A 27,404-nucleotide genomic window follows, 5' to 3' on the forward strand; every position below is an offset into this window, starting at 1 on the left:
TTCGAGGCCATGCAAGTAGCCTACTCTGCAGTAGTTTGGATGACCGAAGGAAGTGACGGGACTGAATGAGAAAAAGAGAAGAAAAAAATACGGGGATAAAAACAGAATGCAGAATACGAAGTAACGTGCTGTGTTACGATCAAGAGAGAGTGTGTGTGGTGGTACTACATCGCGTATGATTCTGATATGCATGCAAGTCGCGCTGGGTAAAAGTTTTGTAATGGTTACAAAGTAGCTGTGAAATGAAAAACCGAGATTGAGGGTTTTAATCGAGGTGGGTTTACCTATGCGTTGGAGTCGCGTTAATGTTCGTACAAAATACATCACTCACGTCATGAATTCTAGTTTAAAGGTATGGAAGACGGAACAATTGCTTGGGATTTCATCATTATTTTTTTACAAAAAATAAATAGCAAAAGGGCTATCTGAAACGGAATTGCAACTAAATAATTAGCTAGTGATATTGAATAGAAATAGAAACCGTTGGATTTCACCTGGATTTGAGTATTTTTTTTCCTCTGTCAAGTTCAGTTCTGCGTCTTCTGGAATGTTTGGGAGTTGTGTTCTACCGGTTTCAGCTCGGATACATGCATTTCTCTGGGCACTAATATTTTTAACAACGTTTGGACTTTGTTCAGAGTTGAAGGTTCGAGTTCGTTTAGCTGATGGACAAATCACAGAGGAAGTTCTAGAAGCAGACAGTGAAAAAAGACTCCATCACACTTGAGTTCAAACAGGGAGATGGAACTCTCATAACATTTGTCGCTGACTTCAAACAGGTGAGTGGATTCAAATGTGTTTTTCCCCTATGCCTTTACTGTTTTGTGTAGGGTTGGGTTATTACCCAATGGCCACATATGTTTCCAGGCTGATCAGGGGCAATGCAGAATGCAGCCTTATATCTCCATGCAACCAATTTAGAAAACCGTGTACCATAGCATAGACTAACAGTGTTAGTCTAGCCTGTGTCATTTCAGTACTGATGAGTTGACTCCCTGGCCATGGGCCCTCCTCTCCCTATGCTGGTAAATTTCTCTGCATGCATGAGTGGATAATGTTAGGTGGCACAAAAACTGACTATTGAATTAGGCGCTCACCTGCAATGATTGGTTTAGGAATGCTATTCATACTCTTCTGCAATACAACTCATGCCTTTACTCTGAGCCTGCTCTGTCCCATCAACATAGATGGGCCTAGTCTGAGAGCAAGGGCATCCATCTACTCCAGTTGGTCACAACCTTTGTTGTACCAGGGACTGGGAAGCTATGGTCCTTCTTTCTTACAGGACCAGTTAAATTAAATGACGTGGCAACATTAAACAAAATAACTGACTATGCCTAAACCAGTGTTGGCTAACTATATGGACTGGTGCTGGTACCAGAGGTTGAGAACCACTGGTTCAGTGTGTGTATAGTGAACCAGCAAACAACATGCAGCCTGTTCCCCGAGTGCCTCTGGTCCTGTGCACTATACTCTCAGACACAGACCAAAGGCATGCGTCTGTGATTGTTGCAGTCCCACAGAAACTGACAGCCTGGCAAGAAGTGAAGGGGGAGATTTTCTAGGATTAAGTGGGCATGTCTGACCTTTTTGATCTGGGTATGGGTCACAAACCAAATAGCTCGTTTTGATGAAAAGAGGCCGGCACGTCGCCAAATCGGTGATGACACATCTCTGAGCACATCACACCATTGTGGTGAAGCCTGGTTCACAGCACACCCAGTTTAGCGAAATTAGCTACAGGCACAGGGCTCTTTTTCCTCTGTTTAATCAGTTCCACTCTGAGGCCTGCCTTTCCATTCCATTTACATGTGGTTCTCATCTAACACTATCTCAAAGATTTATGACAAGATGGATCAACTGGCTTCAAGCTGCCATGCAGAATTTACTGCTCAGAGCCGCTTGAGGAAAGGAAAACTCTTAAACAGGGGATATCAAACAATGGGTAGCAGTAAACGGACAGAGTAGATATATGAATGACTCTGTTGCTGTTTAGAATGTGTTTACGGGATCAGCCAGCTAGGTGTGCAGCTGCTGTTATTATCAGTCATATCCTTGTGCCAAAATCCACATGAGTTGGCATGGGTTGTGGGAACAGGAGTACTGTAATCTATGGGATCAGTACAACTATGAGAATCGGAATGAGTCATTCCATGATAAGAAGAGAGGGGATGAACTGAACATTTACACTAACATGTACCTGTGGTGAAATGATATGGCTACCTAACAAACCACACCTCATTCTGCGGGAATGGATTATTCTTATTCTCCATTTACATAAAAACAGCGGGAATGTGTATACTGGGGATGAATTTACCCATGATCAAATTGAATACAACTGGTGTAGACCTTACTTACAAGCCCTTAACCAACAATGCAGTTTTAAGCAAATAGTTAAAATATTTACTAAATAAACTAAAATAAAAACCACTGAAAAAAATAACACAAAATAACAATAATGCAGCTATATACGGGGTGTACCACTACCGAGTCAATGTGTGGGTTACAGGTTAGTTGAAGTAATTTGTAGGGGTATAGTGACTATGCATAGATAAACACAGAGTAGCAGCAGTGTAAAAACAAAGGGGGAGGGTGTCAATGCAAATAGTCCGGGTGGCCATTTGATTTAATTGTTCAGCAGTCTTATGGCTTGGGGGTGGAAGCTGTTAAGGAGCCTTTTGAACCTAGACTTGGCACTCCGGTACCGCTTGCCGTGCGGTACCAGAGAGAACAATCTATGACTTGGGTGACTGGAGTCTGTGACCAATTTTTTTTTTTTTGGTCCTTCCTCTGACACTGCCTAGTGTATATAGGTCCAGGATGGCAGCAAGCTTGGCCCCAGTGATGTACTGGGCCATACGCACTACCCTCTGTAAGGCCTTATGGTCAGAGGCTGAGCAGTTGCCATACCCGGTGGTGATGCAACTGGTCAGGATGCTCTCGATGGTGCAGCTGTAGAACTTTTTGAGGATCTGGGGACCCATGCCAAATATTGTCAGTCCCCTGAGGGGGAATGACAACCACCGTTGTCATCAGTTAACTTGATGATGGTTTTGGAGTCGTGCTTAGCCACACCGTCATTGGTGAACAGGGGACTAAGCACACATTCCTGGGGGGCCCCTGTGTTGAGGATCAGAGTGGCAGATGTGTTGTTGCCTACCCTTACCATCTGGGGGTGGCACGTCAGGAAGTCTAGGATCCAGTTGCAGAGGGTGATTAGTCCCAGGGTCCTTAGCTTAGTGATGAGCTTTGTGGGTACTATGGTGTTGACTACAGCGCAGCATTCAATGAACAGCATTCTCACATGGGTGTCCCTTTTGTCCAGGTGTGAAAGGGCAGTCTTTGTGTGGAGTGGGATTGAGATTATTTAACCTGCTAATCTGTTGGGGCGGTATGTGAATTGGAGTGGGTCTAGGGTTTCCTGGATGATTGTGTTGTGAGCCACGACCAGACTTTCAAAGCACTTCATGGCTACTGACGTGAGTGCTACGGGTCGGTAGTCATTTAGGCAGTTTACCTTCACTTTTCTGGGCACAGGGACTATAGTGGTCTGCTTGAAACATGTAGATATTACAGACTCGGGCAGGGAGAGATTGAAAATGTCAGTGAAGACACTTGCCAGTTGGTCCGCGCATGCTCTGAGTACACGTCCTGGTAATCTGTCTGGCCCGCGGCCTTGTGAATGTTGACCTGTTTTAACGGTCAGCTATGGAGAGCGTGATCACACAGTTGTCCGGAACACCTGGTGTTCTCATGTATGCTTCAGTTTTACTTGCCTCGACGCGAGTATAAAAGGCATTTAGCCTGTCTGGATTGCTAGCGTCACTGGGCAGCTCGCGACTTGGTCTCCCTTTGTAGTCTGTAATAGTTTGCAAACCCTGCTACATCTGACAAGCATCAGAGCCGGTGTAGTAGGATTCAATCTTAGTCCTGTGACGCTTTGCCATTTTGGTGGTTTGACTGAGGGAATAGCAAGATTTCTTATAAGCTTCCAGAATAGTGCCTTGCTCCTTGAAAGCGGCAGCTCTAGCCTTTAACTCAGTGTGGCTGTTGCCTGTAATCCATGGCTTCTGGTTGGGATATGTACGTACGGTCACTGTGGGGACGTCATCGTCGATGCCCTTATTGATGAAGCTGGTGACTGAGGTGGTATACTCCTCAATGCCATTGGATGAATCCCAGAACATATTCCAGTCCGTGCTAGCAAAACAGTCCTGTAGCGTAGCGTCCATGTCACTACTTCCTGTTTTAGTTTTTGCTTGTAAGTAGGAATCAGGAGGATAGAATTATGGTCAGATTTGCCGAATCGAGGGCGAGTGAGAGCTTTGCATGTTGCACATGTGACATGCTGGTGGAAATGAGAGAACTTGTTGCGTGCGGTCTTAGTGGCAGTGGTGGTAAATAGACGGCTACGAAAAATATGGATAGTGTGGTCTACAGCTTATGTAGTACTCTACGTCAGGCGAGCAATATCTCAAGACTACCTTTAATTTCATTTGGGCAATCTAGCACCAGCTGTTATTGACAAATAGACCCCCCCCCCTTCTCGTCTTACCGGACGTAGCTGTTCTGCCGATGCACGGAAAGCCCAACCAACTGTATATTATCCTTATTATCGTTCAGCCACGACTCTGTGAAGCATAAGTTATTACCGTTATTAATGTCCCGTTGGTAGGATCGTCTCAAATGGAGCTCGTCCAGTGATTGCACGTTGGCCAATATAACGGATGGTAGAGGCCGGTAACCCACTTGCCAACTAATTCTCTCAAGGCACCCTGATCTACGCTCCCTGTATTTCCTTATTTTCTTCATGCGAATGACAGGGATTTGGGCTTTGTTCGGGAGCAACATTATATCCTTCATGTCAGACTCGAGGTGAGTAATCTCTGTTTTGATATCATAAGGGACAGTTGCAGCAACATTATGTACAAAATAAGTTACGAACAATGTGAAAAACACACAAATAGCACAATTGGTTAGGAGCCTGTAAAACAGCAGCCACCCCCTCCGGAGCCATTCTTCAAGCTAGCACTTGACCCCGAAATGTATCCGCTGATTCACAAAAATGCCATTTCACAAAAAAGGTGGATGCAATTGCCAAAGTTTGTAGAATAATCTCAAAAGACCACTGTTATACATTGAACTCCACTGTTCTGGCACAAGATGATCAGTTACTCATTCAGAATTACCCAGACATAGCAGATAAGATAACAACAGAACTAGAGCCATCGTAACAGTGCTTTAATGAGAGCTTTGACCAAACTGATAAGGTAATGATTACATTAAAACAAGTAGGGCATCAAATACTATTTATTTCATTTTTAAGTCTCTAGACTAAGACTACTTAATGTGGAAACAAGTGTAACGTTACCTTGAATGAAAAGGGAAACCTCCCTAGAGTTTCACTTCAGGGAACAACCTCACTCTCCCACTCCATGGCGCTGGTGGAATATAATAGGGTATCAGTCCTTCCTTTGGAAGACTATCAACTGGGAATGTCTCAAATAATTTAGGAAAAATGTCCGGGATCGGTCACGAAGATGCAGGCCGGGCTTGCACACTGTCATCAGTGAGAGAATGTTTATGTGCTCTGTCCCAACAGTTTGAATTCGAACCCCCAAACTAGCTTGCCTGTGTCTCAAATGGCAATCTATTCCTCATACACTGAGTATGAGGATCATTAGGATAGGTCCTTCCTATAATTGAGTTGCACCCCCTCCCCTCCCCACTCTCTCAGAACCAATTGAATTCATCGGGGCATGAACTCTACAAGGTGTCAAAAGCCTTTCACAGGTATGATGGTCCATTTTGACTCCAATGCTTCCCACAGTTGTGTCAAGTTGGCTGGATGTCCTTTGAGTGGTGGACCATTCTTGACACAAAGAAAACGTTGAGCGTGAAAAACCTAGCAGTCTTTCAGTTCTTAACACAAACGGTACGCCTGGCACCTACTACCGTACCCCGTTCAAATGCACTTAAATCTTTTGTCTTGCCCATTCACCCTCTGAATGACACATACACAATCCATGTCGCTAGACCTGTCACCTCCCCTTCATCTACACTGATTTAAAGTGGATTTAACAAGTGACATCAATAAGGGATCATAGCTTCACCTGGTCAGTCTGTCAAGGAAAGAATGGGTGTACTTAATGTTTTTTTATACTTGGAAAGAAACCTAGAGACAACAAAAATACTATATACACTAATACATAGTCATATTCTTACAGTACGGTTAAATAATTGATATTTAGAAATATGAGCAGTGCTGTGATACAATATGTTTTCTAAAGCTAAACTTTGCTTTTTGCCTGAGTAACTTCTGGTGGCAGAGCATTCCATGATAACATGGCTCTACAGTGTATTCAGACCCCTTGACTTTTTCCAATTTTGTTACTTTACAGCCTTAATCTAAAATGTATTCAATTGTTTTCCATCAATCTACACACAATACCCCATAATGACAAAGCAAAAACAGGTTATTATACATATTTGCAAATATGTAAATGTACAATTTCATTTTTTTCTTATTTAACACAAGTATTCAGACTCTTTACTCAGTACTTTGTTGAAGCAGCGATTACAGCCTTGAGTCTTGGGTATGACGCTAACAAGCTTGACACCTGTATTTGGGGATTTTCTCCCATTCTTCTCTGCAGATCCTCTCAAGCTCTGTCAGGTTGGATGGGGAGCATTGCTGCACAGCTATTTTCAGGTCTCTCCAGAGTAGAGGTCGGCCGATTTCATTAGGGCCGACTTCAAGTTCTCATATCAATCGGAAATATGTATTTTTGGACACTGATTTGGCGGTTTTAAAATATTTTTTACACCTTTTATTTCATCTTTATTTAACTAGGCAAGTCAGTTAAGAACACATTCTTATTTTCAATGACGGCCTAGGAACGGTGGGTTAATTGCCTCGTTCAGGGGCAGAATGACAGATTTTTACCATGTCAACTCGGGGGGTTCAATCTTGAAACCTTACAGTTAACTAGTCCAACGCACTAACCACCAGCCTCTCATTGCACTCCACAAGGAGACTGCCTGTTACGCGAATGCAGTAAGCCAAGGTAAGTTGCTAGCTAGCGTTAAACTTATCTTGTAAAAAAACAATCAATCAATCATAATCACAAGTTAACTACACATGGTTGATATTAATAGTTTATCTAGCGTGTCCTGCGTTGCACATAATCAATGCGGTGCGTATCGTTGCTCCAATGTGTACCTAACCATAAACATCAATGACTTTCTAAAAATCAATACACAGAAGTATATATTTTTAAACCTGCATATTTAGCTAAAAGAAATCCAGGTTAGCAGGCAATATTAACCAGGTGAAATTGTCACTTCTCTTGCGTTCATTGCACGCAGAGTCAGTGTATATGCAACAGTTTGGGCCACCTAATTTGCCAGAATTTTACGTAATTATGACAACATTGAAGGTTGTGCAATGTAACAGGAATATTTAGGCTTATGGATGCCACCCGTTAGATAAAATACGGAACGGTTCCGTATTTCACTGAAATAATAAACGTCTTGTTTTCGAGATGATAGTCTCTGGATTCTACCATATTAATGACCTTGTGTTATCATGTTAAAACTATGTCTGATTTGATAGAGCAGTCTGACTAAGCGATGGTAGACAGCAGCAAGCTCGTAAGCATTCATTCAAACAGCACTTTTGTGCGTTTGCCAGCAGCTGTTGATGACTTCAAGCCTATCAACTCCCGAGATTAGGCTGGTGTAACCGATTTTGAAATGGTTAGTGGAGTGCGCGCTAATAGCGTTTCAAACGTCACTCGCTCTGAGACTTGGAGTGGTTGTTCCCCTTGCTCTGCAAGGGCTGCGGCTTTTGTGGAGCGGTGGGTAACGCTGCTTCGAGGGTGGCTGTTGTCGTTGTGTTCCTGGTTCGAGCCGGTAGGAGCGAGGAGAGGGACTGAAGCTGTACTGTTACTGGCAATACTAAAGTGCCTATAAGAACATCCAATAGTCAAAGGTTAATGAAATGCAAATGGTACAGAGCGAAATGGTCCCATAATTCCTATAATAACTACAACCTAAACTTCTTACCTTGGAATATTGACGAGTCGTTAAAAGGAACCATCAGCTTTCATATGTTCTCATGTTCTGAGCAAGGAACTTAAACGTTAGCCAACACTTTGTTTTTGCATTATTTAAACCAAATTGAACATTTTTCATTATTTATTTGAGGCTAAATTGATTTTTATTGATGTATTAAATTCAAGTGTTCATTCAGTATTGTTGTAATTGTCATATATATATATATATATATATATATAAAAAATAAAAAAAAATCGGCCGATTTAATCAGTATTGGCTTTTTATGGTCCTCCAATAATCGGTATCGGCGTTGAAAATTCATAATCCTCTACTCCAGAGATGTTTGATTGGGTTCAAGTCCAGGCTCAGGCTGGGCCACTCGAGGACATTCGGAGACGTGTCCCGATGCCACTCCTGCATAGTCTTGTCTGTGTGCTTATGGTTGTTGTACTGTTGGGTCCTGAGCACTTCGTAGCTGGTTTTCATCAAGGATCTCTCTGTACTTTTCCCCGTTCATCTTTGCCTCGATCCCGACTACAGTCCCAGTCCATGTCGCTAAAAAAACATCCCCACAGCATGATGCTGCCACCACTGTTTTACCGTAGGGATGGTGCCAGGTTTCTTCCAGACCTGAAGCTTGGCATTCTGGCCAAAAAGTTTAATCTTGGCTTCATCAGACCAGAGAATCTTTAGGTGCCTTTTTGCAAACTCCAAGAGGGCTGTCATGTGCCTTTTACTGAGGAGTGGCTCCATTCTGGCCACTCTACAATAAAGGCCTGATGGTTGTCCTTCTGGAAGGGTCTCCCATCTCCACAGAAGAACTCTAGCGCTCTGTCCGAGTGACCATCAGGTTCGTGGTCACCTCCCTGACCAAGGTCTTTCTCCCCTAATTGCGCAATTTGGCTGCGCGATCAGCTCTTGGAAGAGTCTTGGTGGTTCCAAACTTCCATTTTAAGAATGATGGAGGCCACTGTGTTCTTGAGGACCTTCAATGCTGTAGAATGTTTTTGGTAACTTACCCCAGATCTGTACCTCGACACAATCCTGTTTTTGAGCTCTATGGACAATTCCTTCAACCTTATGGCTTGTTTTTGTTCTGACATGCACTGTCAACTGTGGGACTTTATATCGAAAGTTGTGTGGCTTTTCCAAATCATAGCCAATCAATTGAATTTACCACAGATGGACTCCAATCAAGTTCTAAGAACATCTTACGGATGATCAATGGAAATGATGCACTTGAGCTCCATTTCGAGTCTCATAGCAAAGGGTCTGGATACTTATGTAAACAAGGTATTTCTGTTTAAATTTTTTGCTTGTTATTATGGGGAATGTGTTTATTTAATCCATTTTGTGAATAAGTCTAACGTAACAAAATGTGGAAAAAGTCAAGGGATCTGAATAGTTTCCAAAGGCGCTGTATGCATAACTGCGCGACACATTAAATCTGTTTTTGGTCTGGGTACTGTGAAGAAAGCCATTGTGGCGTGTCTGGTGGGGTATGCATGTCTGAAGTGTATGCAAATGGATTACACAAGTGGATAGGCATTTTTAACACTCAAATGTTTCTTTAAAGACTAAGTTGTTAATTTCTCCTCAACCCTCAATGACTATCATGCATGTTGATGTTTAGGTCTAAGAGCATGCTTTGAACCCAATACAATGCTTTTGGTTTTAGATGTATTTAAGACCAGTTTGTTAATTACCCCTTCTGACTCCTTGCTAAGCGTCTCAGCAATCTTACTAGCTGTAGGTGCTGATGGGTAGAGTGTAATCATCAGCATACACAGTCGTTTTAGCTTCGTGTAAGACAAATGGCATGTCATTTGTAAAAATAGAGAAGCATAACGGCCCAAGGCAACTACAAAGGTTGGCTAGATATGCAAGAGTGGGTGTATGTGAGAGCATGAGTAAGTGAGAGAGGATGTGGGAGGGAGAGTGTAAAGTTATCTGAACAGTATAGATTGTTACACTGGCTGTGTCCAAATATCCATGTTACATACTGTACTTAGAAGCACTATGCAGAAATTACTCTGCCATTTCCTGGTTGCTAAAATTCTAATAGTTCACTTAATTTCAGTTTGTTTTGTAACAATCAAGTATAGTGTAGAGCAGGGGTGTCAAAGTCAAATGGACGGAGGGCCAAATAAAAAATTTAGCTACAAGCCGAGGGCCGGACTGTTCGAATGTTCATTGAAACATTTTTAAATGACGCATATAGTCTAGTGAACCTAATTGAACCTACTGAAAACCTAACAAATATATTCCAATATGATCAGATAAATAAAGCAATATTTTCTTATGGCTCTGTCAGAAATCTTTAGTTTTCAACAGACACAAAAGACAAATTTCCTTTATATAAAAATCCCCATAACATGAACATTAAATGAAAGAAACCGGTATTCAAGGCACCATCAGTAGCCTATATTTTCTATTTTAGCAAAAGTGGGCTAAATTTACTTCAAAGAAAAAAACAATAATAGCAATTTTCTATCATCCACTCAACTGAAATATTTTTAAAATATAATTGGATTGAAATACAATAAAATAAAGTGCAAAAATCTATTAATCAAAAACAACACTTTGTTTAAGGAGAAGTAACATGCAGTGAAAACAAATATTAAACTTTAACTTTTAAACTTGAACTGAGTAAAAACTCTAAATATGTGATTGCACAGTAATGTTCACTTGTTTGAGGTTGAGGGTGATACTTGGTGGTGTCCCATCTTTTCCACAAGTTCATCAATGTTCGGGGTAAGGCTCTGAGCTGAGGAAATCCTCAGAATTGAGTGGTGTTCAGCAGTAAGTCGACTTCTGTGTGATGTTTTGTTCAAGTTCATCAAAGAAAACAGTTGTTCACACAGGTATGTGCTGCCAAACATAGACAACGTTTGAGCAGCCTGGATGCGCAGCTGGGGCATTGTGTCGGGGAGGAAACGGGCGAACTCCGCAGCACCCACTGCCGCATATTTTGCCCTCAGTGCATCATTGCATTGGAGGTCAATCAACTCCATTTGGAGGTTTGGTGGTGAGCTTTCCACGTCAACAGCAAATGGGTTACCGAGCAGTTCCAACCTGCTTTTTGTGCTTCAAAGTCAGCAAATCGGCGTCGAAAGTCAGCGGCAAGCATACCTATTTTATCAGCCAACTGTGCGCTCGGGAACGCACTGGTAGAGAGCTTCTCTTTCATGGTCTGGCAGCTGGGAAAGTGGCTCAAATTTTCTTTCCGCATCTGCGTCTCCCACAGAGTCAGTTTGGTTTTAAATGCCTTCACTGTACTGTACATATCAGAGATGACACGATCCCGACCCTGCAGCTGCAAGTTCATTGCATTCAGATGACTCGTAATGTCACACAGAAAAGCCATTTCACACAGAAACATTTCGTCTCGGAGTTGTGTTGTGTCTTTCCCTTTGCTGTCCAAGAACAGACAAATCTCCTCACGAAGCTCGAAACATCTTTGAAGCACCTTTCCCTGGCTTAGCCATCGCACCTCTGTGTGATAAGGCAAATCACCATGCTCCGTTTCTAACTCCGTCAGAAATGCCTTGAACTGGCGGTGATTCAAACCTTTGGCTCTGATAAAGTTAACTGTGCGCGTGATGATGCTCATTACATGCTCCATTTAAGGCTTTACCGCACAACGCTTCCTGGTGTATGATACAATGATAAGCTGTCAGCTCACCTGTCGCGTTTTCCTCTTGCATCTTTTCCCGTATCTTCCCCACCAGTCCGCTCCTGTGTCCACACATCGCAGGTGCTCCGTCGGTTGTCAAACCCACGAGTTTTTCCCAAGGCAGCTCCATCTCATTTACACATCTTGACACCTCTTCATACAAATCATGCCCCGTAGTTGTGCCATGCATAGGACGTAAAGCCAAAAACTCCTCTGTCACGCTTAGGCTGGAGTCCACTCCGCGGATGAAAATTGACAACTGGGCAATGTCAGAAATGTCAGTGCTCTCATCCACAGCCAAGGAATATGCAATGAAATCTTTTCCCTTTTTCACAAGCTGCTCTTTTAGATTGATGGACAACTGGTCTACTCTCTCGGCAATGGTGTTTCTGCTCAGACTCACATTTAAAAAGAGTTGCCTTTTTTCTGGGCAAACTTCGTCACAAACTTTAATCATGCAGTTTTTGATGAAATCCCCCTCCGTAAATGGCCGGGCTGATTTAGCGATCTCTTCTGCCAAAATAAAACTGGCCTTGACAGCAGCCTGGCCTTGTGATTTGGCTTTTTTGAACAGAGCCTGTCGAGATTTGAGGCCTCATTTTAATTCCTCTGCCTTTTGTAGCCTTTGTTCCATGTCCATATTCTTGTTTTTGTCCGCGTGTTTCGTTTCATAATGTCGTCTCAGATTATACTCTTTCAGTACCGCCACACTTTCTCCACACAGAAGACACACAGGTTTTCCAGCTACCTCCGTGAACAAATACTCCGACTCCCACCTTGTTTGAAACCCCCGGTTCTCAGTGTCCACCTTCCGTTTTGCCATTTTTGATGGGTATCTGAAAGTTAATTTTACTGTGATGCTGACAACTGCTGTGCCAATAAATATTGAAATGAAGCAGCCTACTGCTCGGTGCGTCACCGTTGCATTGTGGGAAATGTAGTATTGGTGCGTGTAAAAGATCTGCGGGCTGCCGGCTTGCTGCGGTCTGCGGGCCGGTTCTAATAATAAATCAAGATCATCCCAGGGGCCGTAAAAAACCTTCTCGCGGGCCGGATGTGGCCCGCGGGCCTTGACTCTGACATATGTGGTGTAGAGAATCATTGTACCACCGCTATGAAATATATCAATAACCAAAAATATTGTAAATTGAAAGTAAGACAAAAAATAAACTTATGAATGGGACCGATCTACCACTTCTTAGACTTGCTGTCAATGAGTGACATATCTATTACACATATTTCTATGTGAATTTGGTTGGGTCGTCCCAAAATGTTACATACTGCAGCTTTTAAACTGCGTACTATTTAGCATGTACCGTTTAGTAAAAAGTATTCCACGGCCGCAATGCAGTTTCAGCTCCTGATTGGTTGAGTATGTGGGGTGGGACTGAGTGCAGGTGGATTTTTCCCAATTCAACAGACATGCATCACAATAACCAGTCTTCTAATAGCTCATTTCCAATTTGATTAATTTCTCAACTCTGAAAAGAATAGGTATGGAGTTATAGGCCTATTCAGGCAGGTTATAGGCAGACTGTCACATTTGACTTATACCGTATTAGACCAAATAGCCCATATATCTTATTTAAGGACTTAAGAAAGAAACCGATTTAATTTTGTTCCATTTCAATATATTTATTAGTGAAACCAAAGTGCTGGAACATAAAATGGCAGTCAGTTTGGACACACCTAATTATTCCAGGGTTTTTATTTTTTACTGTTTTCTACATTGTAGAATAATGAACTATGAAATAACACATGGAATCGTGTAGTAACCAACGTAGCATTTTTCTCAACCAGCTTCATGGAATGCATTTCATTTGTGGAATTTCTTTCCTCCTTAATTAATGCATTTGTGCCAATTGGTTGTGTTGTGACAAGGCAGGGGTGGTATACAGAAGATAGCCCTATTTGGTAAAAGACCAAGTCCATATTATGGCAAGACCAGCTCAAATAAGCAAAGGGAAATGACAGTCCCATCCATTACTTTAAGACATGAAGGTCAGTCATTTTCGGAACATTAGCATTTGAAGGTTTCTTCAAGTGGAGTGGCAAAAACTATGATGAAACTGGCTCTGAGGACCGCCACTGTAAGGGAAGACCTAGATTTACTTCTGCTGCAGAGGATAAGTTAATCAGAGTTAACTGCACCTCCGATTCAAGTAATGGGCACATCTCACCATCAATTGTTCAGAGGAGACTACGTGAATCAGGCCTTCATGGTCGAATTGCTGCAAAGAAACCACTACTAAAGGACACCAATAATAAGGAGATACTTGTTTGGGCCAAGAAAATACGAGCAATGAGCATTAGACCGGTAATGGACACATCTCACCATCAACTGTTCAGAGGAGACTACGTGAATCAGGCCTTCAATGTCAAATTGCTGCAAAGAAACCACTACTAAGGGACACTAATAATAATAAGATACTTGCTTGGGCCAAGAAAATATGAGCAATGAGCATTAGACTGGTGGAAATCTGTCCTTTTTGGTCTGAGTCCAAAACAGATGATCTACACGTGTGGTTCCCACTGTGAAGCATGGAGGAGGTGGTGTGGGGGGGTGCTTTGCTGGTGACACTGTTAGTGATTTATTTAGAATTCAAGGCACACTTAACCAGCATTGCTACCACAGCATTCTGCAGTGATACGCCATCCCATCTGGTTTGCGCTTAGTGGGACTATCATTTTGTTTTTCAACAGGACAAACACGTCTCCAGGCAGTGTAAAGGCTATTTGGCCAAGAAGCAGAGTGATGGGAGTGCTGCATTAGATGACCTGGCCTCCACAATCACCTGACCTCAACCCAATTGAGATTGTTTGGGATGATTTGGACCAGAAAGTGAAGGAAAAGCAGAACACAAGTGCTCAGAAAATGTGGGCACTCCTTCAAGACTGTTGGAAAAGCATTCCAGGTGAAGCAGGTTGAGAGAGATCCAAGAGTTTGCAAAGCTGTCATCAAAGCAAAGGGTGGTTATTTTGAAGAATCTAAAATATAGTTTGATTTAATACTTTTTTTGGTTACTACATGATTCCATTTTTGTTATTTTGATGTCTTAACTATCATTCTACAATGTGGAAAATAGTGAAAATAAAGAAATCCTTGAATGAGTAGGTGTGTCCAAACTTGACTGGTACTGTATGTAAATTAGATAAATTGGCCTAGTGCACACACCAAAACTTCTCAAATCAAACGGCTATTGCACAGAAAAATTTGGACATTTGGGTGCATCTCAAACCTCTGGACTTAATATAATAACACAGAAAAATACGAGCCTTGGGTCATTAATGTGGTCAAATCTGGAACTATAATTTCGAAAACAAAACGTTTATTCTTTCAGTGAAATACGGAACCGTTCCGTATTTTATCTAACGGGTGGCATCCAAGTTCAAATATTGCTGTTACATTGCACAACCTTCAATGTTATGTCATAATTACGTAAAATTCTGGCAAATTAGTTTGTAACCAGCCAGGCGGCCCAAACTGTTGCATATACTCTGACTCTGCGTGCAATGAAGTGGCACAATTTCCCAAGTTTTAATATACTTCTGTGGATTGATTTTAAGAAAAGCATTGATGTTAATGGTTCGGTACATTCGTGCAACAATTGTGCTTTTTTTCACAAATACGCCCTTGTTAAATCATCCCCCGTTTGGCGAAGTTGGCTGTCTTTGTTAGGAAGAAACAGTTCCCAACGAGCCAGGCGGCCCAACTGCTGCATATACCCTGACTCTGTTGCACAGAACGCAAGAGAAGTGACAATTTCCCTAGTTAAAAGAAATTAATGTTAGCAGGCAATATTATCTAAGTGTGCAGGTTTATAAATATATACTTGTGTATTGATTTTAAGAATGCCGTTGATGTTTATGGTTAGGTACACATTGGTGCAACGACAGTGCTTTTTTTCGGATAAATCATCCGTTTGAAGAAGTAGGCTGTGATTCAATGAGAAATTAACAGGCACCGCAGCGATTATATGCAACGCAGGACAAACTAGTAATATCAACCATGTGTAGTTAACTAGTGATTATGTTAAGATTGTTTTTTTTATAAGATAAGTTTAGTGCTAGCTAGCACCTTACCTTGGCTCCTTGCTGCACTCGCATAACAGGCAGTCTCCTCGTGGAGTGCAATGTAATCGGCTATGATCGGTGTCCAAAAATGGTAATTACCGATTGTTATGAAAACTTGAAATCGGCTCTAATTAAATCGGCCATTCCGATTTAATCGGTCAACCTCTAATTGAGAGCATCCTGTCGGGCTGTATCACTGCCTGGTACAGCAACTGCACCACCCGCACTGCAGGGCTCTCCAGAGGGTGGTGCGGTTTACCCAACACATCACCGGGTGCAAGCTACCTGCCCTCCAGGACACCTACAGCACCTGATGTCACAGGAAGGCCAAAAAGATAAGAGACAACAACCACCCAATCCACTGCCTGCTGACCCCACCGTCATCCAGATGGTGAGGTCAGTACAGGTGCATCAAAGCTGGGACTGGGAGACTGAAAAACAGTTTCTATCTCAAGGCCATCAGACTGTTAAATAGCCATCACTAGCACATTAGAGGCTGCTGCCCTATATATAGTTGAAGTCAGACATGTATATACAAGTGCACTTTAGCCAAATACATTTAAACTAAGTTTTTCACAATTCCTGACATTTCATCCTCGTAAAAATATCCTGTCTAAGGTCAGTTAGGATCAGCACTTTATTTTAAGAATGTGAAATGTCAGAATAAGTGATTTATTTCATCTTTTTATTTCTTTCATCACATTCCCAGTTGGTCAGAAGTTTACATACATTCAATTAGTATTTGGTAGCATTGCCTTTAAATTGTTTAACTTGGGTCAAACGTTTCGGGTAGCCTTCCACAAGCTTCCCACAATAAGATGGGTGAATTTTGGCCCATTCCTCTTGACAGAGCTGGTGTAACTGAGTCAGGTTCGTAGGCCTCCTTGCTCGTACATGCTTTTTCAGTTCTGCCCACAAATCTATTCTATAGGATTGAGGTCAGGGCTTTGTGATGGCCACTCCAATACGTTGCCCTTAAGCCATTTTGCCACAACTTTGGAAGTTTGCTTGGGATCATTGTCCATTTGGAAGACCCATTTGCGACCAAGCTTTAACTTCCTGACTGATGTCTTGAGATGTTGCTTCAATATACCCACATAATTTTCCACCCTCATGATGCCATCTATTTTGTGAAGTGCACCAGTACATCCTGCAGCAAAGCACCGCCACAACATGATGCTGCCACCCCCGTGCTACATGGTTGGGATGGTGTTCTTCGGCTTGCAAGCCTCCCCCTTTTTCCTCCAAACATAACGGTGGTCATTATGGCTAAACAGTTCTATTTTTGTTTCATCAGACTGGAGGACATTTCTCCAAAAAGTACAATCATTGTCCCTATGTGCAGTTGCAAACCGTAGTCTTGCTTATTTTATGGCGGTTTTGGAGCATTGGCTCCTTTCTTGCTGAGGGGCCTTTCAGGTTATGTCGATATAGGACTCGTTTTACTGTGGATATAGATACTTTTGTACCCGTTTCCTCCATCTTCACAAGGTCCTTTGCTGATATTCTGGGAATTATTTGCACTTTTCGCACCAAAGTACGTTCATCTCTAGGAGACAGAACGCGTCTCCTTCCTGAGCGGTATGACGGCTGTGTGGTCCCATGGCGTTTATGCTTGCGTACTATTGGTTGTACAGATGAGCGTGGTACCTTCAGGCGTTTGGAAATTGCTCCCAAGGAAGAACCAGACTTCTGGAGGTCTACCATTTTCTTTGAGGTCTTAGCTGATTTTCTTTTGATTTTTCCCAGTTACTTTAGATTGTGTATTGTTAGATATTCCTGCACTGTTGTAGCTAGAAACACAATCATTTTGCTAACCCTGCAATAACATTTGTTAAATGCGTGTATGTGACATTTCAATTTGATTTGAAATTCAGAACCGCTGGACATCAACATAATAAACTAAAGCACTGATCATTTGGAATGAGATCAGAATGATTGCCAAGGCTTGATCCATAAATGAAGCCATGAAATGGGTAGCATAGCCTACAACTAAAACAATCCACATGTTCAAATCAAAAGACCTGATTTTAACATGACATCAATAACGCAGAAATTGAGTTTTTAAATGCTCTGACAAATCAGGAGAACAAGAAACACTTTTTTGTGAGAACAGAAATCCACTTTGGGTAAAAAAAAAATGTATATACACTACTCAAAAAAATAAAGGGAACACTAAAATAACACATCCTAGATCTGAATGAATGAAATATTTGTATTAAATACTTTTTTTCTTTACATAGTTGAATGTGCTGACAACAATCACGAAATTATCAATGGAAATTAAATGTATCAACCCATGGAGGTCTGGATCGGGAGTCACATGCAAAATTAAAGTGGAAAACCACACTACAAGCTGATCCAACTTCGATGTAATGTCCCTAAAACAAGTCAAAATGAGGCTCTGTAGTGTGTGTGTGGCCTCCACGTGCCTGTATGACCTCCCTACAACGCCTGAGCATGCTCCTGATGAGGTGGCGGATGATCTCCTCCCAGACCTGGACTAAAGCATCTGCCAACTCCTGGACAGTCTGTGGTGCAACGTGGTGTTGGTGGATGGAGCGAGACATGATGTCCCAGATGTGCTCAATTGGATTCAGGTCTGGGGAATGGGCGGGCCAGTCCATAGCATCAATGCCTTCCTCTTGCAGGAACTGCTGACACACTCCAGCCACATGAGGTATGGCATTAGGAGGAACCCAGGGCCAACCGCACCAGCATATGGTCTCACAAGGGGTCTGAGAATCTCATCTCGGTACCTAATGGCAGTCAGGCTACCTCTGTGCGGCCCCCCCAAAGAAATGCCACCCCACACCATGACTGACCCACCGCCAAACCGGTCACGCTGACCGGTCACGCTGGAGGATGTTGCAGGCAGCAGAACGTTCTCCACGGCGTCTCCAGACTGTCACGTCTATCACGTGCTCAGTGTGAACCTGCTTTCATCTGTGAAGAGCACAGGGCGCGAGTTGGCGAATTTGCCAATCTTGGTGTTCTCTGGCAAATGCCAAACGTCCTGCACAGTGTTGGGCTGCAAGCACAACCCCCACCTGTGGACGTCGGGCCCTCATACCACCCTCATGGAGTCTGTTTCTGACCATTTGAGCAGAAACATGCACATTTGTGGCCTGCTGGAGGTCATTTTGCAGGGCTCTGGCAGTGCTCCTCCTTGCACAAAGGCGGAGGTAGCGGTCCTGCTGCTGGGTTGTTGCCCTCCTACGGCCTCCACGTCTCCTGATGTACTGGCCTGTCTCCTGGTAGCGCCTCCATGCTCTGGACACTACGCTGACAGACACAGCAAACCTTCTTGCCACAGCTCGCATTGATGTGCAATCCTGGATGAGCTGCACTACCTGAGCCACTTGTGTGGGTTGTAGACTCCGTCTCATGCTACCACTAGAGTGAAAGCACCGCCATCATTCAAAACTGACCAAAACATCAGCCAGGAAGCATAGGAACTGAGAAGTGGTCTGTGGTCACCACCTGCAGAACCATTCCTTTATTGGGGGTGTCTTGCTAATTGCCTATAATTTCCACCTGTTGTCTATTCCATTTGCACAACAGCATGTGAAATGTATTGTCAATAAGTGTTGCTTCCTAAGTGGACAGTTTGATTTCACAGAAGTGTGATTGACTTGGAGTTACATTGTGTTGTTTAAGTGTTTCCTTTATTTTTTTGAGCAGTGTACTTATTTTCAAAGATGTAGCCTACAATGCAATACTCAATCATTTTAAGGAGAGCAAAAACTACTTAGCCTACATTTTGTTATTAGGCCTTAGTTCTCTTCAAATAGCCAATCACTCACAGGCCACCTCTTCCAATGCATTTTGGAAAAGTGTGCGTCTAATTCTACTAAATCAAGAGCCGAAATGAGTATAACATCCTGGCATTTAAACCATACTACATTTTTGAAATGTTGCGTTCTAGTAAACGTTCTATTTTTGCATACTGATAATGAGTCGTGATTGCATTGTTTTCCGCTATTTGTTGGTTTCGGTACCCCATATCTAATTGATCGACCATTGTCAAAGCCAAGATGAGTGACACCCTGGCATTTATAATGCACTTGACTTTCTAAATGTCACATACTATTAAACTTAATAGCCTACTATTTAGGACTCACTATGGGTCTTCAGATACGGACAGTGTTTTCATAATATTGTTGGACAAGTTTAAAAGCTCATTGTTTTGTATTGTAGTGTTACACTTCAAGAAAATTGATGAGGAAGTACTTAACCATACTTAAAGGCCTGCTTAAACATTGGGAGCATTAATGGCTAGCTGTATGTTAGTGACTTTTGTTGTTTAAGGTGAAAATGCTATTTAACCCATTCTGATGTAGATCGATTTTGTTTTTCTGTACCTTACCATTTTTAAAATATTATTTATTTAACTGGGCAAGTCGGTTAAGAACAAATTCTTATTTACAATGACTGCCTACCAAAAGGCCTCCTGCGGGGACAGGGGCCTGGGATTAAAAAAGCAAAATAAATATAGGACAAAACACATCACAACACTACATAAAGAGAGACCTAAGATAGCAACACAACATAACAGTGTGGTAGCAGCATAAAACATGGTACAAACATTATTGGGCATAGATAACAGGACAAAGGGCAAGAAGGTAGGGACAGATATACATTACGCAAAGCAACCACAAGTGTCAGTAAGAGTGTCCATGATTGAGTCTTTGAATGAAGAGATTGAGATAAAACTGTCCAGTTTGAGTGTTTGTTGCAGCTCGTTCCAGTCACTAGCTGCAGCGAACTGAAAAGAGGAGTGACCAGGGTGTGTGCGCTTTGGGTACCTTTAACAGAATGTGACTGGCAGAATGGGTGTTATGTGGAGGATGAGGGCTGCAGTAGATATCTCAGATAGCGGGGAGTGAGACCGAAGACTGTTTTATAAATAAGCATCAACCAGTGGGTCTTGCAATGGGTATAGAGAGATGACCAGTTTACAGAGGAGGATAGATAGATACAATCAAACTCAATGCACTGGTTTTGAAATTGATTTTTTTTTTTTTTCCGGGCCAAATTGTGAGTAATCCTGATTTAACTCTATTTTAATTATGTTTGACAGCCCTAATAATTTAAAATATTTATCTGGCACACTTGGCTCATTCGGTTGTGTTTTCTACATCACTATGAAATATTTCTGGGCATACTACAATTACATTTCATACAGGTATGGTCATGTGAAATTGTCCAATAAGAACCCATTGAGTTGTTTGTAGGGCTGGAACGATATCACAATGTTTTGCATGGCAAAAAATGAAGTCTGCTTCGCGTGAACTCTTTTAGTCCTTTAAAAACCTGTATGTAAAAGATTGTATGTAAAAGATTGTGTGCTATAGCTTGGGAAATAAATAATGGGACAACATAATGTTTATGTCCAACATTAGGGCTGTTTTCCGTTAAATCCACTTCGTGTTTTGTTTACTTGCCACGATACTAATAAGTATCGCAATATTGGTATCATCTGGCCCTAAGGTGGTCCTATTGGAGAAAAATAACTTCTGTAGGGTTAATGCATAAATTCTGTGATGGCCCTGTATCTATACATCTTTTTAAAACCCTGCTATAGCTGTGTGCGTACAATTTGGTGCTTCTATCACCGACGGTACAATGGCTAAGCTTCCAATATTCAAATGTCAATGGCACAATATGGGTGATTTGTAAACGATAGTTGTAGCTGGTGCGAGTTTTTCCTTTTTTAAAGCCATTTATACAGGTCATTTTGATATGTACTCTAGGTCAAAGTTCTGTTGACCCTGAACATTACAAAAACGTTTGATGGTTAGCTGTGAATCTGCTTCCCAATGCCTTCAGAAAGTATTATTACCCCTTGACTTATTCTATATGTTGTGTTACTGCCTGAATTCAAAATGGATTGGATAAATGTGTTCCCTCACCCATCTACACACAATACCCCACAATGACAAAGTGAAAACATGTTTTTATTTATTTTATTTATTGAACAGGAAATGCATACAGGAAATGCTTACATTTCTCACTTATATAAGTATTCACACCGCTGAGTCATTACTTTTTAGAAGTACCTTTGGCAGCGATTACAGCTGTGAGTCTTTCCGGGTAAGTCTATAAGCGCTTTCCACACCTGAATTGTACAACATGTCCAACATTAGGGCTGTTTTCCGTTAAATCCGCTTCGTCTTTTGTTACTTGCCACGATACTAGTAAGTATCGCAATATTGGTATTGTCTGGCTCGAAGATGGTCATATTGGTCATATTTACTATTTTGAAAATTCTTCAAGGTCTGTGAAATTGGTGGTTGATCATTGCTAGACAACCGATTTTAGGTCTTGCCATAGATTTTCAAGTAGGTTTAAGTCAAAACTTTGACTCGGACAGTCAGGAACATTCACTGTCTTCTTGGTAAGCGTCTCCAGTGTAGATTTGGCCTTTGTTTTAGCTTAATGTCCTGCTGAAAGGTGAATTGGATTTGGCCCAAACATAACATTTTGCATTCAGGACAAAAAGGTAATTGCTTTGCCACATTTTCTGCAGTAGTATTTTAGCAGGATTTTAGCCTTGCATCCTGTTAGCAACATGTTTTGGAATTTTTTTTTTTTTATGTACAGGCTTCCTTTTCGCTCTGTCAATTAGGTTATTATTGTGGAGTAACTACAATGTTTATCCGTCCTCAGTTTTCTCCTATCACAGCCATTAAACTCAAACTGTTTTTTAAGTCACCATTGGCCTCATGGTGAAATCCCTGAGCGGTTTCTTTCCTCTTTGGTAATGGAGTTAGGAAGGACGCCTTTATCTTCGTAGAGACAGGATAAAAATAGCAGACATTGAATATCCCTTTGAGCATGGTGAAGTTTTTAATTACACTTTGTATGGTTGATACACCATCCAACGTGTAATTAATAACTTCCCCATGCTCAAAGGGATATTCCAATGTCTGATATTTTTACACATCTACCAATAGGTGCCCTTCTTTGTGAGGCATTGGAAAACCTCTCTGGTCTTTGGTTGTATCTGTTTGAAATTCACTGCTTGACTGAGGCACCTTACATACTTTTTTATGTCTGGGGTACAGGGATGAGGTAGTCATTCAAAAATCATGTTAAACACTGACTCTGTGTGCAATAATAGTCTGTGCAACTTATTAGGTGACTTGTTAAGCACATTTTTACTCCTGGACTTATTTAGGCTTGACATAACAAAAGGGTTGAATAATTTCAGCTTTTCATTTAACGCCAGGGTAGTGGGTTCGATCCCCGGGACCACCCATACGTAGAATGTATGCACACATGACTGTAAGTCGCTTTGGATAAAAGCGTCTGCTAAATGGCATATATTATTATTATTATTATTTTTAATCTAGAAAAAAACAAAAAAATAATTCCACTTTAACCAAAAATCTAAATGTAATCCATTTCAAATTCAGCCTGGAACGCAAGAAAATGTGAGTACTTCCTAAAGGATATATGTGAGCAATAACTTATTGTATACTGACATTGATTGTCATGAGGGGGAAAATGAATGGAATAGAGTCGAAAGAGTAACACACAGAACTACCAATGCTGCACTGCCATCACACATTTTCCAACTCGAGGTACATACTGTAGACCTTCAACAAATCACTGCGACATCGTACCAAGTGAGTCCGACGGACCCACATTTGGGGGTCTGTCTCATAGACTATATGTAGGAATTACGGTACCATGTACACCATATAACCAAAAGTATGTGGACACCTGCTTGTCGAACATCTCATTCCAAAATCATGGCCATTAATATGGAGTTGGTCCTCCCCTTTTGTTGGTATAACAGCCTCCACTCTTGTGGGAAGACTTTCCACTAGATGTTGGCGCATTTGCAGCAGAGATTTTCTTCCATTCAGCCATGAGCGTTAGCGAGGTCCAGCACTGATGTTGGGCGATTAGGCCTGGTTTGCAGTCGACGTTCCAATTCATCCCAATGGGGTTCGAGGGGATTGAGGTCAGGGCTCTGTGCAGGCCAGTCATGTTCTCCCACACCGATCTCGACAAACCATTTCTGTATGGACGTTGCTTTGTGCATGTCATGCTGAAACAGGAAAGGGCTTTCCCCAAAGTTGGAAGCTCAGAATTGTCTAGAATGTCATTGTATTCTGTAGCATTAAGATTTCCCTTCACTCTAACTAAGGGACCTAGCCCGAACCATGAAAAACATCCCCAGACCATTATTCCTCCACCAAACTTAATAGTTGGAACTATAGTAGTTTTCTCCTGGTGTCCGCCAAAACCAGATTTGTCCGTCGGACTGCCAGATGGTGAAGCGTGATTCATCACTCCAGAGTCCCAATGGCGGCGAGCTTTAATACACGCAAGCAGACACTTGTCATTGCGCATGGTGATCTTAGGCTTGTGTGCGGCTGCTCGCCATGGAAAACCATTTCAAGGCGCTCCCGACGAACAGTTGTGCTGACGTTGCGTCCAGAGGCAGTTTGGAACTCTGTAGTGAGTGTTTCAACCAAAGACCAACTATTTTTATGCGCTTCAGTACCCGGCGGTCCCGTTCTGTGAGCTTGTGTAGCCTACCACGTCAGGGCTAAACCGTTGTTGCTCTTAGGCATTTACACTTCACAATAACAGCACTTACAATTTAACAGGGCAGCTCTAGCGGGGCTCTTTCAGTGCGTCTGGCATCATTCTGACATTCAGGGCTTGTTCTGTTCTTAAACCAAGGGTTGAAACGTCATATAAACACACTTAAATACATACACTGTGGAGTGCTTTTTTGCCGGTAAATATTGACTTAATATCCAGCACTTTCTCAGACATTGGATGTGTAGATTTTACATTCTCTCGCTCTGCCCTGATACCACCCCTACGTGTGACCAAAATTATAATTGCAGCTTATTTGTCTCACACACACACACACTGGCTGAGATGAGCAACAGATGTTGGGAATCTACCTGACACACTATCACTCTAAATTTACTGGGCCTCACTACCAACAATGCCACGGTTGTGTGAACGAGCACATTTTAGCCCTCTCTTAAATCTTCCTTTTATCCGTGTTATAAATGTATTGTATTTCACAACTTGCTCAGCCCTCAGGCTGTCTTATATCTAGAATTTTTCTCTTCAAATAAAGGGAAGTTATGAATACGCCCAAACGGTAAGCAACTCGTGGAATGAATTGATTTGTTTCTCCCACACACCCACATGTTTGTAAAGAGCAGTGAGCACAGCGGTTGGCCTTTATGAGCCAACTCCCATTGGGCTCTATCTCTGACCTGTTTGGCAACTGCCTATTCCTCTTTATCCTTTCAGACATTGCATATTTCCCAGTAACCTTGGGCAAGTAGTTGGAAACTTGAACGAGAACTTGGAGTCCGTTGTGGCCCAATTATACCATCGCGCCATTGTTTCCAACTTTTTATTAACATCTGGGTGGCTTTTACATTTATCTCCGGTTGCTCATGTGGAATTCTGGGGAAATTTCTCTCAGCATTTCCTTGTAAATATGAAGTGGGGTCCGGTTTTGCAATGCAGCTGAAGTTGACTCATTTACTGCCTCGCCTTCGGGATCCTACCCGAGGCCACCCCGATTGTCACTTGCACAAACTTGTCAGACTTATTTTATTTATGGGCAAGCAGTGTCACAACATATCTTGGAAAAGGTGGTTTTAGGAATGGATACCATACTGGTTAGAATTCTAAGACCATTGGGGCCATCCAGTGAATGCACCCGCTGCAGTTGTGTAAGGTCCCACTACTGTGAACTCCATCTCCCACCATGTATTGATCCCTGTGTGGGAGATCTGCTCCACAGATAGCAAAAGTTGCGCAATACAGGGAAGTGAGCAATACACAGGAACTGCAGTGCATTTCCTCAGAATATCTTTGGAGTTTAGCAGACCATCAGCATGAACACTAAAGACGGAGGTGTGGAGAAGAATGGTGTCTAGTTTGTCTTTCTCTTAAGACAATCGGCTTAAGAATGGTAGCCTTGTTGTTTTGGTGTGAAATCATCATTTAGGCAGCATTTTTTTTGTTCACTCTAGGCCAATTTAGCTGTTTTGGCGATAGCCTGTTCCCGTATCTGTTTGTGCTGTAGCCAACTCACTCCTGTGGCTATACACAGAACAAACAGAGCTAGCACCAGGTTAGTTTGAAGGGCCTTTTTTCCCCATACTCATTGTCCTCTCCTCTGGGCTGCTCTCACTGAGGACTTTATACTGCTCCGAGTCGCCAGGCAGATTTTTGGCCTTTAAACACTGCTAATATTAAAGTCTCTTGTCGTTCCCACAATCGGAGCCAGGCAGGAGAGGAACAGGGCAGACACAGTAACACCGAATACATTTTGAACTTTTTACAATCAAATTATGCACAACACTAAACTAAATTAAGACAATTTTATTAAAGAAAACGGATGGATGTGGTTTCTGCTTGGTTTGACCCATCTGTACTCCTTTTGTGGATATTTTGAACTGCAGCTCAACGAAAACAAGCACCTTGTAAAATCTATCAGATGTGGCCAATTTTCAGTGTAAATTAAATGTCAAAGGGGCCTGAACTAGTAATAGTTGATGGGAAAATGGCCATTCCTACAAAATGTCGATAAAACCTATTTTGATGGTGTAATTCTTCAACTTTCATTTGTCTTCCTTTCAAGGGATAAGAATAACTAATCACTCGCTATTGTTCATTAACTTCCACCAAACAACAGGAAATGAAAGTAACTAAAAAATATGGTTCAAATTAGACGTAAAAGCGGAAGGACACTAGAGAAATATACATTTCTATGACCCCATGGAAATGATCGGATAAGTATTTACTCAACGCCTGAGCAATTTGGATTCTGAAGAGTCCGATCTTTTGATTGTGATCTTTGATGTCCGCGAGACAGGTTGGGTTGGAGCTGTATATGGGACTGAAGCTATAGCTGAAGGTCATCACGTATCAAGCTACTGATGTTGATCCGAATTGCATGTCAATAAACCGGCATGTTTTTCTGCTAGTTTGGAGAAACTGGCCTTTCCAAATACTTAAATTTTTTTGAAAAATACTGTTGTCAATTGCTATTCATTTTGAATTATCTGATGGCCATGCATGGTTAGATTATGAATGTACATACCATCTTTACATTTTGAGTGTGTGTTTTGTCAATGCCTTTAGGCGTGTTCTCATTCTCACCTACATAGCCATTTGAAGTAAAGCGTACCTTTTTTATTGTCTGTTTAAATACCCACTAGGACGCCTCCCAGAAACGGTACCCCCTGTGTTTTCATTGTCCCTTCACTCCAGTCAGCATTAGCTAATTCTCTTGACAACACAGCCAGGTGTAACCTATCCCCCAAAATCTGACTTCACATTCCTTCTCTTAGTGTTCCGTAATTAGCCTCAACTCCAGCATTTCTCAGCCAAGCTCCTTTTCTTCCTCCTCTTTGTTTGTGTTTGTCTTTCTTCCGTCTTAATCCTCCTTGTACACCTGTGCCTTTTCACCCAGGTCTCTGAGACACCAATACAAATATCTTTACAATATCTTCACAAAAACGAGTGGTAATCCCTTATTATGCTTAAAGGGGAACTTAATTATTTAAAAAACATTTTTTTTTTTATTCCCTCCACA

General features: G+C 41.9%; 1 pseudogene; it reads left to right on the forward strand.

Annotated features, from left to right (window-relative positions):
* LOC124004729 overlaps positions 1-27,404 on the forward strand; it is a 40,164-nt pseudogene continuing 12,760 nt past the window's right edge.

The sequence above is a fragment of the Oncorhynchus gorbuscha genome, linkage group LG19 (assembly GCF_021184085.1).
Source record: "Oncorhynchus gorbuscha isolate QuinsamMale2020 ecotype Even-year linkage group LG19, OgorEven_v1.0, whole genome shotgun sequence".
NCBI lineage: Eukaryota > Metazoa > Chordata > Actinopteri > Salmoniformes > Salmonidae > Oncorhynchus > Oncorhynchus gorbuscha.